The following is a 6,325-nucleotide window of genomic DNA, read 5'->3' on the forward strand; positions in this document are numbered from 1 at the left end:
TGATAGATGCCATCTTAGAATCTTTGAGGACAGATGCATGCTTGAATCATATTTTTTCCTGTAGTCAAAAATCTCATGGTTCAAGAAGCAAATTTAATAGAATGAAATGTCATAAACCTATTTATTGATCTACAAAGCAATTAAAAGGTCAAAGGTCACTATGGTAAACAGGCTGCTGTCACTGTGTGAAGATAACAGTACTTTCCTTTTCATCCATCGGCATCCCTCTCCGTGTTTCCTGCTGCCTTTGTTGTCCCCTCACAGAGCTGTTTCTATCAGGAGTCAATGCACCAGAACGCGTTATTACAAGAGAAAATGTCAGATAGGAACGGAGAGGTTATGAGGAAAATTAATCTTGAAGGACAAAACCAGCCCTTAAAGCTAGTAACACTTAATGTGCAGAGTATACTGCATGTGAACATGTTTTTCTTATGCTTGTATTCAAGTATTCATGGGTATGTCTGTGTAAACAAGGATGAAATTTCAGCAGAAATGACTAGATAGATGTCTCGCTCTCTCTTTCTTCTTCCTTTGATTTAGGGTTATCAGTGACATGCAAAGCTCGTACACACATCTAAGACACACCTGAGCTGTCTCTCGCATTTAATACTGTTCACTTTATATTCACTTCATAAACTCTGTCTTTTTCTTTTTCTTTTTTCTCCTTTCACCATGATCTGTAAACCACTGAAGAAATCCTTTGAGAAATAAATTGTTGTTCATATGGATTCTCGGGATTCATATAGATCCTCACTACAGGAACTGTTGCACGACAGTTCTTTTAATATTTCCATAAAAATCACTGTGTTGGATTTGCTTAAATCCATTTTTTTTGTCATATTTGTTTATGTGTTCAGACAGAGTAAGCCCATCTCTAGTTTATCTCTAGATGTTCTTGGCACATCAGGTGTGACAAGTGAAGGTTAAACATCAAATACAATCCTCTCCACATCCGATAAGCAAAGGGGAGCTATTATCAGTAGTGGCACAGGCTGTGGCTTGCCCTGAATATCAGGTTAGGACAAAAAGGGCTCCGCTTTTGAAGTAAGGTATTTATTTGTCACCACTAAACTTGACATACACGGAGAGATACACACACACAAAATACCCACAGCACATAAAGGGAATCAGAAATAATATAGACATCAGCACATTGTCCACACAATTAGCATGTCAACATACAACGACATACGTTGTGTTATCTCACTGACGCAGCTGTCACTGAGGTTCAGTATTTCCCCTCAGCAATCAGTCAGTTAAATAACCAGCACAAAGAGAGATTGGACGATCCCCTGCAAAACATAATTTTGTCCACATGTCTGTTTTTGTCCCACACATGCCTTCCAAAGGCATGCACAAAAAAACACACAACCTAGTAAAAAAGCAATCCATTCATTCACCGTGCCTCACTGGGCTGCACTTGTGTGCCTTTGCCTCTCCATGATCCCTGGGAGGAGTTTGCATGTATAAAAGATGACTACCACCCCTCATCCAGTGATATTTCCCACAGCTCACATACCTCACAACACACAAGAGCTTTAGAGAGAACAGCCAAGGGAGTGAGAAAGATGGGAGGCGTAGATCATCTGGCTTTTTCCTACTGCTGATAGCCAAGGGAAAGCAGAGAAGATAGAGAGTGAATCAATGAGAGAGAAAGTGTGAAGTGAGTGAAGCAGTAAGAAAAGGAAAGAACAGAGGAACTCGTATCTGGGGAGCTGAGTGATGTTAATATCTGTGCTCTCCTCACCTTGGGCTTTGCCTCTCATGGGATCAACACGACTTTGAATTATATCGCTACCTTATCTGGCAACTTGAACTGTAAGTCTGCCAAGAGAAGTGGGACAGGTGCCTGATCAAAGTGAGAAACATAGATGCCCTAAATACATGTCAGACAGGTATAAATTAGTAATGCTGTTTAGTACAGCTAAAAAATAACGATAGTTCATTGTCATGAGTTTTTTATTTTTGTATTCAGCAGAATGTCTGAAAATAAAAACGTTCTGGGTTTGGGTGGATGCCTCTGTGCCTGCATGCTTTAAAGCACATTGTGTTCAGTGCAAGTAATAATGAATGAATGTGTGAGTGTGTGTGACGCAGTGAGTGCTGTGTCATTAATCTGGGTGTAATCACTACATTTGTGTCCCCGTGGGAGTTCTTCTCTCCTCTAATCCGCCTCTTTATCCCTGCATCTTTCTCATTACATCACTCTGACCTTTGCACCATGACAGTCCCAACAGCTGGCCAAGGCTGTTAAACACCAAAAAGCACGTGCAGTCAATCAACTTACCACATTGACTCTACATGCTGGGGAAAACAGGGAGAGCAGAAATCAGATAGTGTACCATTATACACCGCAATACACATTCTGTGGTTTCACTCGAGGATCATTTACAAAATACAGTATAAACTATAAATACAGCATATGAAATGAGAACGTTGTTGCAGTCTAGTTGCAGAAATCCTTCTGTATCTATTTCAGAAAGATTTTTTTATTTTTTTTTGCAGCTAAAGAAATGCATTTATTGAATAATCATGGTCTTGCATTTTATTAAGTAAGCATATATTGTAGAGAAGCAGAATGATTGCTCTATTTCCTTACCTTGATATTATTTCTACATCTTAGTCTATCTATATTTATGTATATTTATGTGTAGACCTAATGTTTTTTCCAGTCAATAAGCATAACTAACCATGAGAAGGCAGAAGCAAATATCGAAGATGTTTGGACGTTTTTATATACCGTCCTGACTGTCCTCAAAAAATATTTTTTTCTAAAATAAAACCTGAAAATGAAAAGCAATTACAAAGTCAGAACTGCATAAAATGAGTTACCTTCATCTACTCTCGTCTGATATAATCTCTGAATGCGTCTTTTAAATGACAAATAACCTAATTATAGGATATAAAAACTAACCAGATAACAGCTGTGATATTTTGATGAAGATAATATATAGCTTTGTTGTACTGTAGAGAGGAGATAAGAGAGGAGGAAAACAAAGCATGACACAACATTTTACCCAATGCTGAATCATCCAGCCCCCCTGACTCAAAGTTATATTAAGAGACACTGCTTAAGGCTGAAAGGTAGCAATACAGTAGATGTTACAACTGCAAAGACTTTCTCCCACAGGAAAGCTAGGATTTACATGAGTGATCTGTTTAAAATATTAAGCAGATTGTTCATCCTTTATGACATTTTCAGCAACATTCTTCAAAGCATCTTGTAGAACACTTATCCTTTGTAAGCGATTAAGGTAGATTTGTCTCAAATGTAATACATCACTGATTAACTCTCAACATTACTTTTGACACCCAGTTCTTGCTACTGTTGAATCTAATTTTGCAAATCTGCCTTAACAGTGCATAGAAAGACTTCATCAAACATCCATATTTGCAAATAATATCCTTGCAAATCAGTTATACTACCTGTACGAATTGAAGTGTTTTTTGGGGATTTGCTTGAATTCATTTCTCCTTCTGTCCCTCAACCAAAGCAGTTGTATTTGCAGCACGGTCTAAGCTGACAGCATTTCATGATAACATGAAACAAGTCAGCTATGAAATGAATTCCACATATAGAATATTACTATTAGAGAAGTACTGGACACTATGCACTGTGCATCTTTGTCTGTAGCCTATTACAAAACTATTTGACATTGAAAATAAACAATACTACAAATTTTGGCTCAGTATCTGGAAAGGAGGGTATGTTTTTTCTGTGTTCTTTCATTGCATTTTGAGAGAATATATTTGACTTATCTAAAATTAAGCATTCATTTGGAACACACTTGAACTTGGGAGGCGATCTACAGTTTGACCACAGAGGCATAACTGTTGTTGGTATTGTTCATGTAAAAGAACAGACAGTAAGCATGTCTGTTACTATACAAAGACAATGTGTTATTTACATTTCTGCTTTTCATTGTAACACCCCAAGCACTTTAGGCTACCTTTGTGTCTGCTCTATCATTGCACATCAGCACAAGTTTCCATTTTTGGTTATGGAGTCCTAGACATTTATAATTTATAGGTTCACATAAGAGTCATATCAGTTTCAAGTCACATACATTTTTTTTTCTCCTTTCAAAGGCATAGTCATTTATGAATGCATGCATTAGATGGAAGTGGATCATGTCACAATGCTGAATGCAGACTGCTACTGTAAATAAGACACTACTTTTTACAGTGTATAGGTCAGTGTTAAACTCTTTATACATCTTTAACCTTGGCTTTTTTAGGTAATGTTGATTAATACTCATACTGTTTCAATACACATGCCATGCACATTAGGACTGGATATTACACACACAACAGCTGCAAGGTACTCTTGGAGCAGGCCACATGTTTTCGAGTTGATCTACACCAGGGGATTGACTTTTTACTCACAATTTAGCAACCCAGCTTGCATGCACTCAAGTGGGAGATTTGCTGTATCCAGTTGTAAGTGTATGACATTTACACTTGAAACTGAGCTGCATAAACTTGAAAAACGATGCTCAAAATGGACTTCAGATATTTTATGGTTCCCTTTTTTCAGTGAATGCATCAGGCACAAATAACACGGCAATGCGTGTGCATTATAGTAGCAAGCAGCTGGGAGCCTGTGGTTGCTGGTGAATATTTGATGAGAGAATGGATCCTCTCCCTGGGCAGGTTGAGTACAGTGTGCATACTCAATCGCACACATGAGCACACACACACACAAGCATACACGTATGTACACACACTCCGGGTGGTACAGTTTCTCTGCCGCTCTATGCCAAGCAGGTGCCAGTGAAGGTGATATTAGAGTATTCTGCATAACTCAAGATGAAACTCACACCAGAAAGCGATGCCTCTCATTTGCCTCGCTCTCCATCTTAGAAATCATTGGGGCACACACTTAGAAACACACGCAAGGTCATCTTCTCTTTTTCACCAGTAGGTTTCAAGTGGTCAGAGGGGAATGCTAAGAGAGAGTCAAACACAAAAATGTCTAGAAATTGAGTGATTACAAGTACACTCCATTCATACATATTCAAAGCTGACATTATTTGCAGCGTTCTACACTTAGAGGACTATAACAGTATTTTTTTTTATGATTTAGCCCATTTATTACAAACCTTTTTAGAGGCTTGATTGATTTTTTTTTTCTGTGTGGTGCTGCAGTGCAGACTTTCCAAATAAATGTGCACTTATAACTGCATTAGCATAGTTTAGCAAAGAGGGGGATAACAGAAAAATCAGACATGGTGTTCATTTTGATAGACTGAAGCGATTTTCAAGCCTTTGCAGGTTGCTTTGCAGACTGTTGTGAACTGAACGGAAACCAATGCCCTATCGAAAGTGGTAAATACAAAGGTGGCTGAAAGCAGTTTGCATTAAAAAAGAAGTTAGCGGTGATGTAAAGTATATGCGTTCATCAATGCTAAATAGACTTAAGTGATGTGAACACTTTCTGATATGATGGAAAGCCAGAATTAATTGATTCATAAATCCTCACACAAATATACAACATTACTATTTGAGAATTAGAAAAAAAATGCTTGCCTAAGCTGTATTAACAATGCCATTCAATCAGTTTGAATTTCTTTGGAAGGAAAATTTGCACTATGGGTACAGTATCTGCCTGTTAACTGACCAAAGTTAGCCTCTGACACTGTACACTGCCGAGTAGGAGTCCTCACGTAGTCTAAAACCCCATCTTCTTTTACACCTCTTCAATTATATACAGCCTGGTGTCTAGACTTTATCACAGCACCTCTACAAATATTCTGAAGTCCATCGCCCTGCCAAACAGCAAATAACCCTGTCCACCAATAAGCGATATACCTCTGACTACAGACAACCATTATAGTTTTGTCTATTCAGTCGCAGGGTGAATAAATTTGGCCTGTTTCAGTGATTTTCTGTTACATGGGCAAAATTTGTGTTTCAAAGTCTTCCCTACTCTCCCATAAAAAGGGAGAAAAGAAGGTAATGCAGACGTGTGCACTTTCCCTTGCCTTTAAATATTAGAGGCTACAAATGGCCACAAATATTAGATGTGTCTGATGCAAGAAAGACAGTGAGGATTTTAACCTCAGGGCATTTGCCATGTCTAAGAAAGGCTTACATTAGATTTAAAGCAGCTGCAGCTTTGCCGTTTATGCCTTCATTTTTTATTTAGAGCATTATTGAGATTCAACTCCATTTCCGTTCTCACATCTCACATGAAGATCTCACGTTCTTTCATCTTTATGGTATTTATCAATTTAGTGTCCTCATTTCCATTATCAGACTAGATGTATTTTTATTCCACCCACTCTCATTCTCCCCCATCCTTCTCTCTTTTGCCAGCCTGACT

This window comes from Larimichthys crocea, chromosome XXI (assembly GCF_000972845.2).
Source record: "Larimichthys crocea isolate SSNF chromosome XXI, L_crocea_2.0, whole genome shotgun sequence".
Classification (NCBI taxonomy): domain Eukaryota; kingdom Metazoa; phylum Chordata; class Actinopteri; family Sciaenidae; genus Larimichthys; species Larimichthys crocea.